General features: G+C 34.7%; 1 pseudogene; it reads left to right on the top strand.

Moving 5' to 3' along the window:
• Window positions 1–346: 346 nt before the first annotated feature.
• LOC118975772 (small nuclear ribonucleoprotein-associated protein B'-like) lies at window positions 347–1,086 on the top strand (annotated as a pseudogene).
• The last annotated feature ends 10,210 nt before the right edge of the window (window positions 1,087–11,296 follow it).

Raw genomic sequence — 11,296 nt, 5'->3', positions numbered from 1 at the left:
TTATTTACTTTTAGAGAGAGGGCAGGGAGAGAGAAACATAGAGAAACACCGATGTGTCATTGCCTCTCATATGCCTCCAACTGGAAACTCAGCCCACAACCCACGTATGTGACTTTACTGGGAATCGAACCAGCAATACTTAGGTTCCCAGGCCAGCATTCGATACACTGAGTCACACCAGCCAAGACACAACATAGGCATTTTTAAAGAGGTAACAAAACTTGTATGTGTTCAAATCAGGAATTAATAGTTACTTTGGGAAATAACTACTTCCCCCCAAATCTGCTCATACTCTACTTTTTAAAATCCAGAAAGACTGGAGGGCAGCTAGGCTATGCTCAGGCAAATCTGGTGGGAATTGGAACCATCAAAACTTCCACCATGACTGTGGGCAAGTGCAGCAAGATGCTGCAGCACATGGACTACAGGAGGAGGTGCACCCTGCAAGATGGTCCTATCTTCATTGGCACCTTTAAGGCTTTTGACAAGCATGTGATTTTGATCCTATGTGATTGTGATGAATTCAATAAGATTAAGTCAAAGAACTCAAAATAAGCAGAGAGAGGACAGAAGGGAGTCCTTGGTCTGGTGCTGCTTCGAAGGGAGAACCTGGTCTCAATGGATGTAGAGAGACCTCCTCCCAAAGACACTGGCATTGCCCCAGTGCCACTTGCTGGAGCTGCTGGGGGCACAGGGGTTGGCAGAGCTGCAGGCAGAGGAATCCCAGCTGGTAATCCCATACTCCAGGCCCCAGCAGAACTTGCTGGGCCAGTTCCTGGGGTTGGTAGGTCATCCCAACAGTGATAACCCTGCAAGGAAGAGGCATTGTTGCAGCTGCTGCAGCTGCTGCCACAGCCAGTATTTCAGGGACCCCAACCCAGTACCCACCAGGCCATGGGGGTCCTCCCTCAAGTATAGGCCAAGGGGTACCCCCTTCAGACACGATGGACCTGCCTCCTGCCTGGTACGAGGCCTCCCATGAATCCCCCAATGGGGATTCTCCCTGAATGAGGAACCTCTATAGGCATGCCCCCTCCAGGAATGTGAGGGCCCCCTCCCCCGCAAACACACCCACCAAGACCCTAGACTCACCTTGGCCCTCCTCCACTCCCTGCCTATTTCCCAAAAGACTGTACATAGTCCTTTTATTTTCCTGTGGCTTGTGAAACAAATTTATAATAAACTCTTAATATCCTCTCAATGGGACATTGTGAATAAAAAAAATAAAATCCAGGAAAAATATTGGATTATTATAATAATATGTTAAATATTTTTCTGGATTGATTAATGAAGAACATGAACACATTTTATAGAAGATTGAGTAGTTGCCCATATATGTAATATTTATATTATGAATATAAACTTTGTGATAATGGCTCACACAAAATTTAAATTCACATATTAATGGATAATGGAGGAAATGTTTTTTGTTAGATTTAGACAAAAATTTTTCAATTGTCTAAGAATACAAATATAAGGTTCTCAGCTAAGTAATCTTGCTTTAAAGCATTGCTGAATATCAACTATTTCCTGAAAAACAACTTGCATCCTGTAGAGTTGGAAATTCTATATTGTTAATAATTTCATGTTTATACATTGAGATGTTAAATTAACAGCATAAAGCTATTTTTAAAATTATTTTAGGGGAACTAACTGGAAAAAATCAGATAAAGCTTAATATGAGGAACCAAGGTTAAGCACTTGACAAATAATTCAAAAGGGCACATAGTTGTTATATGAAATTGGACTGACTAATATCCTGATAAGAAGCATACTGAATTCATTGCTGAATAGGTGCTTAGTCCTAATGAGATCCCATAGAGAGTGACCTGGTGCTCTTGAGTAATTGAGTCTTTGCCATTTCATCACTGAATAAAGCATGGGGTTCTTAACTTTTTTTAAAGGCATAAATAAGGAAGATAGCATGAGATGAAGTACATAGTTTAATAAAATAATGGTGTAAATTTATGTTCATTAGTCTGAAAGAACATGACATTCTTTAAGAATCAATTCATATTTTATTTTATTTATTTATTTTTAAAGAGAAGGGAGGGAGGGAGAAAAAGAGGGAAATAAACATTGCTGTGCAAGAGAAGTATTGATTGGTTGCCTCTTGCACACCTCCAACTGGGCACCTGGACTGAAATCCAGGCATGTGCTGGGACCTGGAATCCAACCCATGACTTTTAGGTTCACAGGCCATGGCTGAATCCACATTTTAAACAGACATTTAACATTTTAGCTAACCGATGAAAGTTAAGCAAATTGGAAACATAGAACAGATCTCCACAAATACCACTTAAGTTCAAAAGTATTCTAAATAAAGTCTTCCATCTACATTTTTTCAATACATGTTTCCCTTCAAGTTGCAGTTTCCAAGAATTTACCAATGATGTTACGTGAGGACTTAGGGTACCTCAGTGCCTCCAAATCCTTAGGTTTATCACTTCCCACATTAGGGAGAAGATAAATGAATCATGACTGCATGGATTTTCTGGAAGTATTTATCTGGACATTTATTTTGAGATACTCCCAACTAATGTATTGTTTAAGCAAATCTGAAAGTTTGGTGACATTTACCTGCCAAGAAGTTCACCCTGGCCAGTTCTTAGTGTACCTACTTAGCCTTGGTTAGTAACTAGTCTTATCATCACTATTGCTCTTGAGGTAACCAGTGCTTGCTTAGAGCTTAACTACCTATCTCATAAAGTTAAGATGAGTAGGTAATAAACTAAACACTGAGTATAATCTAATCCTGGAATACTTTCTCATAATTGCTGTAATATACTGCCCTTCGTGTAACGATGTGATGTGTCTTAAAGGTTAATCAATTAAGACGCCTCTTCTTGTAAGTTGTGGTGTATTTTTAGGGAGTTTGATAGATATAATAAGTTAGAAAAATTAAAATTAATGTTTATAGCTGGGGAAGATGAGGCTTTCTCCATAAAACCATAAAGTTGTTGATACATTTTTATCAAGTAGAGAAAAGGGATTCTTAATTATTATCTAGGAATGTTGAGTTGTAAGATTGAGTTACATTTGTGTGGCGACTGTAGTATAAGAGGGAACTTTCAAGACAGTCAATATAATATCTATATATAATTTCTTTCTGGAAACACTATGATCAATACAATAATTTTATGAATTCTCAAAAGTATTCTTATATGTCTGGGAAACAATTATTGTACATTGGCTAAAAATTAATCACAAATACATGAAGATAAAGATGAACAAAAAGGCCTATAAAGATCATGTCATTGTTTACTGACTACATTCTGGAAAACTTTTGTAGTTGTATACCAAAATCTCAATTTAATTAGGGTTAATGAAACAAATTAAAAAAGCTAAAATATCTTTTAAGGAAAAGGTGCATATGTGTAACCTGTAGTAATATACATTTGACACTGAGAATTTATTGAGAAAAACGAAAGCTATTTCTGAATTAAGAAATTTCACATTATTTTTTAAATAATTTTTATTATGTATTACTATAAAATATTAACTGATGGTAAGGTTCAGTTTTCCATAGTAACCTCAGGTTTTGTTCTTAAAACCTTTCAACTAATTAAGTGAGTTCCACTCACATTACTGATGTTAATCTTTATTATTTAAAATCTACCAGTTACAAATGTTAACCACATCTGCAAAATACCTTCCCAGCAATCACCAGATCAGTGCTTAAAAAATAACGGTACTAGAGCAAAGCCAAGCTGACAGAGAAAACCATTTACTTTGCCAAAGATGTTTTAAGAATCTGTTACAATGCTATAATTGTTGTGTGTAAATTTATTATATTCTATATTGATGGTTTTATGTTATGAGTAGATAAATTCTTACACAGCAATAAAGTGTCCTAAATAAAGGAAAATAAAATAGTTAATACAATTCATTTCCTATATCCACTGGCTCAGAATTTCATTTAATCATATACTACTGTTAGTGTTGTGAATTAAACCTTAAATGACAAATAAATATGACAGGAAGACTTACACATTTTATACATTAAGTTATTACATTTGCTAAAAGAACCTCTCTGGATTCTAGAAGCACTGTGTGCAACATTAAGATAGCTTGTTTTTTTATACGTTGTCTGAGTGATTCCTGATTCTGCCAGGCTCTGAACAAGACCCAGGGCAAAACTTATCCCTATTGTCCTTTCTGCACAGTCAAGGATTTTTTTTTAAACAATTGTAACAGGAAGCATCAGCAAAACAACTCGGTTACAGTATAATGTATGGATGGATTCTGAAGTGACAGAGTCTGGAAAGGCTGCAGTGAAGTCGAGGACTCAGTGCTAGGGAAGGCCATGTGAACAGTCAAATCAGCAGCAAACAGTATTCACCAGGCCATTACTGCACCAAGATTTTGGCTGTAAATGTCATTCTTTGCTTCTTGTCTGTTTGTGCTCCTTACATTTATTTTACTCATGATTTCCAAAAAAAAGTCCTTTTTGATTGAGTTAGCATCCTGATACACTACTAATAGAGTCTTTTATGGAAATGTAAATATCAATTCTCTCTGCTTTCAAGTGAAGACTATTTGCAAAGACATGACTGCAAATAGAGTATTAGCACTAAGTGAGAAAAATGGACAAAGTCCTCACTTGCCCATAAAATGACAAACTGAAAAAATCTCAGAGACAATGTATACAGAAATTTCATAAAGTCCTGTGTATAATGCTGTGTTTCACAAGGAATCCATATTCTTTAAAAATGTTCCCATCAATGAGAGTGGGGAATTTTCTATGTATTTAATAACTAAGAAAGTCAATACACTTTTAGAACTACCGTCAAAGGAAAAAAAGGCAATGATTGCAATTTGGCAGAAAATAAAGCTGATGAATAATCTAATTTTAAAACTTCTCAGGCTAGTGGTAAATCTCCTGATCTAAATTAAATGGCATAAATTTCACATTGCCACACAGAACAATATTATAATTCCTATTTCTTTTTAAGTACATTTCCTTAAAATTTTCCAGGAAGATGTTATGAATAAGAGTTTTAAATATGTAAATTATCTTACTGATTCAGAAATTCACGTATTTTTAATAAAAATCTCAGATTCTCACGCTGTTACATAGCACATGATATTTGTCTTCCTGAACATGAATATTGATGTCTACGTTTTTAAAGAACAAATGTACTGATAATATTGTAATGACTGATTTATTTTAAATTATAGATATTTTTAGTATCATGGCTGCAGTAGTGAATAGATAATTTTAAAAGAAAGATGAACAAAACTTTGCTAGCAGGAATTCAAAAGTACATTATGACTCCTTATGAAGCATTTAGTAATATCTTATATAAAAAAAGAAAAAGAAATGAAAAGAAGTGATTCATAACACAGTACTTCTTCTTTCTCCTTAGATCTGAACATATTATGTTCATATATAAGATTTTGCAAAAAGTTTCAATATTTTTGGTGACAATCCATCATAATGGTAAAGATTCTCAAAAAACCCAGAAACAACAGACTCATGATAAGAAATTGGAAAAGCTGGTGATATATTTCTAGTCTGAGTCCAAAGGCCTAATAAGTAGCAGAACTGATGATATAAGACCAGTTTCAGGGCAGGAGACCAATGTCCAGCTCTGTCAGGCAGAGAAAGTGAATTCTCCCTTTCTCTGACTATTTCGTTTTACTTCGATCCTCACAGATGGGATGTTGCCCACCCACCTTAGGGACAATAACCTGCTCTCTTCAGCCCACTGATCTCATCCAGAAACATCATCACAGACACACCCAGAAATGATGTTTAACTAAATATTGGCACCTCATGACCCAGTCAAGTTGACACATACAGTTAACCTGACGCCACCCCTTGTCAATTGAACACCCACAGTCATTTCCTTAAACTATACTTAATTTTAAAATAAAAATAATAAATATACCATGATTCTGCTTAAAAATATACAGCCATTCTGTGTACAATGGAAAATCACTAACCTCTCCTTCAGAAGAGGAACTTGAGTAATATTTACTTTCCTCTTCAATATGCCACAAATAAGAATTATGATACAAAATTAATGTTATTTAAATAGTGTGATATAAAGTCAGTACAAATTATGCTACAAGGAATATATGTGTATGTGATCCAGCACAAAAAAACACCCCTTTTATTGCAAAATATTTCATTCCAAAGTCATAAGTGTGTAATTCTGTAACATAACAACCTCATACTCAAGCATACCATATGACATTTTAGGTGAAATGTTCAAATTAAAACTATAAATTATCACACCTATATTAATACCCAACCAACCACACTCAAGTAGGCACTGCTTCTGTCAGTCCCCTGTATATAGACACATACACAAATGTATTCATATCAAACTAAGAAGGAAATATTCATAATAAACTCATAACAAAATACACACTTCCATTGCTGGTCATAAGAATGTAGTTGGTATTTATAATCATCTCCATTCACTAGCCGTTCTGAATTGTCTCTGCACCCAGCAAGCACCTGAACTGGCTGTGGCTCATTACCTGTAAGGGTAACCTAAACATTTGTTTCTGAAGGGTAAAGAACATTAGTAGTCCTGCCTCAACTGAGTTGATATAGTTGTCCTTTGACCTTAAGCACAAGATATGGAAATACTAAGAGACATACTCATTCTTGTCTCCAATGTGGGATAGCAGGGCAATTTCACCTTTGTAGTCAGGATCAACCATCCCATGGAATATCTTTGAATACCCCATGGTTCAGAGATGTGAAGAACTCATCGTGACAATCTTTACTTCCAGTTCAATGGAATCATGGTTAGCCTCCTGGTGGAATCATTCTCTCTCTAGAACTAAGACCACTAGCTCCACAGAATGCAAAGTTAACAAAACAGGAAGAAAAATGGCATTAATGGGACATTTAGGGCAATAGTGAGTGGTCTCACTCTCATCCCCACCACTTGATTTCTTAACCAACAACCTGGTGATTGGAGAAGCAATACCACTGAGAAAAGTCTGCCGAGTGACCCCATGGGACAGTTATTCAATGTTCTCCCGTCCATACTGTACACTTCAGAAGGAAGTCACTATGCACTGCTCACTGAGTTGTGCTCCTACTTCTCACAGTTGGAATAGCTACACGAATGATTGGAAAATTTTCTTTATAAAATTAGTATTTCCTCCCCCATTTATTAATGTATTTGATAAATTATTTATATTAATATAGGCTCAAGGATATTTGTTTTATATGTTGTATTATAAGCCAATACTACTCTCCTTATTTTGTTGCTCCAATTGTTGCAGCTTTGGCACTGGGAGCAATTTTAATTGACTCCTGTGCTCCTTTACTGTACTCCCATCATCCTTTTTGGACACTTACTTTTTTTACACCGTGCAACATCTTGTGTATTTCCTGTTCTAATCCTGAAATCAGCCATTTCTCCAAAGAGCTGTGTTTTTTTTCTTGTAGAATAGTATTAGAAACCAAGGTCTGGGTGATTATTACTTCTGGGGTATTGTTTTTTAAGCAAAAATAACATTATTAGTAAAAACACAATTTTACTAACCCATATAGATGTAAATAAAATATATTTCTATAAACAGACATCTATATCTTTATGAAACTAAACATGAGTTCATGCTGATGAACTGTTTTTTAATAACCACAAAATATCACACTCGGTTTTTATTGAGATCGTGTTTAATCTACAGATAAATGCTAAGTATCTTGGTGGCATGAATATATCAATTCTTCCCAGATAAAGTTTGGAAGAATTGATATTTTTATAATATGGAGTTTCCCATTTCATGCTCATGAATATATTTTTACATTTTCTTAGATTTCATGGATCAGTTTTATAGTTTTCTGAACTTAAATTCTGCATATATTTTATTAGAACTATACCTATTCATTTTATTTTGTGGTATATTATAAATAATATTGTGTCTTTAATTTAAAATCTGAGTCATTAATTGCTGTTATAAAAATAGTAACTGATAATAAAAATTATAATGGGCTGAGAGAAATTGGCATAATTTTTTGAGAGGTTGGACATCAATGGGGTATAGAATTATTATGTTGTTATATTTAAAGGCAGATGAGAATGTGTTTTCTGTTTCCAATAGCATCATGAAGTATCACATTCCCTCAAAAGAATGTCTGATACATCTATAGAAAGCATAAGAATACATGTTTTCTCTTATTTTAACATGGCATTGGAATAGCAGAATGCTTTCTCCTGTGAGTGTGAGCACCATGAAAGTCAGGAAGAAAAAGCTTGTCATAAAGTGGGCTTTGCAGCAATGAATAATCAATGAGCTGTTACCAACAGAAATGATAAGTAGATGAAAGCTAAAAATCACTTATGATTTGTCAATGTGTCAGCCTGTAGGAATTTCATACAGCCTCAGAAAATGAGGATAGGACAACTGTTGACTGTAAGTGTTCATCTTTTAGAATACGCATCAAATATGGTTCCTATTTCTTTTTACTATTGTCTCTAGAAAATAATCTGTTCTCACAAAACCCTTTAGCATATAGAGTTTCAATTTTTATTTGCTGTCTAGAAAACAAATGCAATGAAAAATTCTAAAACTGCAATCTGCCCAAGGCATTTTTCTAAACAGTCAACTGACTTTCTTAGGAGTTTATTTTTTAACAAGTCAGTAAAAACTATATAAATGTGGTTTGTAACTACACAAGTGGATCTACAAAGAACAATTCTTACTAAAGTTTTCTTTTATGATGTTTATCACAACTAACATCCTTTCACATTTAACACAGTCTAAGTCTGAAATGATTGTTATGTTCATGTCACGGAGATACCTAGCATTTATTTTTATTCAAAACTATATATACACTTAGAAAATTGTATTTAAAATAAGATATAAATTTTGCTCTACAAATGTCTTTAAATGGACCCTTGAGTATGTTAGCCACAATATATTGCCACATTGTCAAGGTTCACAGAACACAAATTATTTAAATAACCCATGGTCTTAAAGTATGCAGCAAAAATAAATGAATAATCCTACCACAGGCAACAACTTTGTGTTCTCCCACTATCTGACATCTGGACCACTTTAACAACCTAAAATATAACTGATTGGCTAATGCCACCTGTTCACTACAAACATCAAAAGCCATTCATTTGAGTGAAATAAACCAGCCCATAATGTAAGCATACTATTTGAAGAAAATATGAAAATATTATCGAATGAGAAGTATGATAAAAAATGGAAGAATGAGCCAGAGGGGGAGCTATGTAATTTTATAAAACATCAAATACAGAATACCCACTGCAACATGAACCCATTATGAAGACTTTTTGTTTTGTTCCCTGAATACAGGGCAGACTGAAAACTAAAGGTTTTTAAGATTAGTTCAGTCTGTCACTTGCATGTATGCTGTCTTTGAAAAGGTATTTATTCTCTGAAACATCTATTTCTGCATCAGTAAAATAATCCATAATTCATGTTTCTTGAAAACATGAAATAAGGAAATTAATGAACAGGAGTTAGGTACTGAGGTGATAGAATGTTAGCAATTTACACAGGAATGTTAGCAATCTAAAATAAAAAGTCAGCTTTGGCTGGTGTTCACCGGTGTGATTCCCAGTCAAGGAACATGCCTGGGTTGTGGGCCAGGTCCCCAGTTGGCGGCACATGAGAGAGAACCACACATTGATGTTTCTCTCCCTCTCTTTTCCTTCCCTTCTCCTCTCTAAAAATAAATAAATAAAATCCTAAAAAATAAAATAAGTCATAAAATGAATTACACTGAAAACTCTGATATATAAAAGTGAAAATCACTTGCTCCCACCATGCCCACATATTTTTATCATCATGCATATTGGCAATTCTCATGCAAATAGTTTAGTGAATATTTTTAGTAAGTGTTATCATTAAAACGACAATTAGTATTACAATACTTTTCCAAATAGCTATGTGACTGAGTTCCATACCACCCCACTTAAGTAGTGTAAAGCAAGTGCCTATGCTATTATTCTCTTGGATTCTGTGACTCAGGAATTTGGGCAGGGTCCTGTCAGACAGCTCTTCCCTTGGAATATCTCCTATTGTTTTAGTTAGATGTCAGCTGGGGCTATAATAACCTGAAGACCTGAGTGGGCTAGGCAGTCATCATGGCTTACACAGTTGGCTGGTGCCAGTTTCTGCTGTCAGGAAATGCTGACTGGAGCACTAATACATGGCTCTCCAGCATTGGAGTCTCGGTTTAATGTCCAAAGGTAATAATGAGAGCTTCATGGTCTTTTGGCTTGTAGTCCTGAAAGTTATAAGCCATTATTTTGAATATATTATATTCAAAACTATGCCCATATCTAAGGGGAAGTGACACAGATGGTGACTTCTTGATGGGATAAACAAAAAGGGGAAGGGTTTTCAGGAACAATTATAAAGGACACATGGCAAAAAACAAAGTGGGGTAGGATCAAGGGTGGGAAGTGGCGACGGTTTGGGGTGGGGAGAGTGATGGGGAGGAAATGGAGACAACTGCGCTTGAACAACAATAAAACAAAGTTTAAAAAATAAAATAAAATTGAGGTTAACCTTTAAAAAATAAAGGTAAAATTTTGTTGTAAAAGGACATGTGTGATAGAAATAAAAATGGGCAAGTTCTGTCTTTGGGATTGTCCTTCCGGGAAATTGATGTGTTCAGTCATATTCTCTGCAATGCTGGGCAAGGCGAGACATTCCTGATGAGACAAGCTTTTGTTTATTTGGGCACCTGCGTCTGTGATTGGACCACTGTATACAACTGAAAAGTGGCACTACTGACTTCAGGAGACCATAGATTTTGTAGGTATAGAAAAACCTTTTCCAAACAATTTTATCAGTATTTTATATTCGTAAATAAAGACAATATAAGAAGACTGTTATGGAGAACATGCAGCTGTAGAAGGATTTTATTTTTCAAAAGAATTAAAAGATAAAATGAAGAAACTGAAAACAAAGTAACAAAACAAACACTAAAATCATAATGTGGAACAGGAAAACACTTAAAAATGCTTATACAAATTAAAAGAAAAAATGGAAAATTTTCAAACAATTGAGTTTTGTAAGAAACTGTTTCTTTGATTTTTATCTTCATACTTTGAGAGCTTGTTAACTATGAAAATTTATCACAACTTTTCACATAAAAAAGCAAATTCAAGGCATTTAGTTATTATAAGGGTATTTTATTCTAAGAGCTTTACAAAGTATTAATATTGTTTTAAACTTTGAAATAGAGTTTAATTCTTCTTATATCAGCACGATACATGAGGTTTTCTAGAAATACAGTCTTCATTATTATGCTTTGAGAGTGAAGATCATACTCTAGCTTCCA

This window comes from Sturnira hondurensis, unplaced genomic scaffold (assembly GCF_014824575.4).
Source record: "Sturnira hondurensis isolate 20B ecotype Veracruz unplaced genomic scaffold, ASM1482457v3 Scaffold0020579, whole genome shotgun sequence".
Lineage (NCBI taxonomy): Eukaryota > Metazoa > Chordata > Mammalia > Chiroptera > Phyllostomidae > Sturnira > Sturnira hondurensis.
This window is presented reverse-complemented; position numbering and strand designations above follow the sequence as displayed.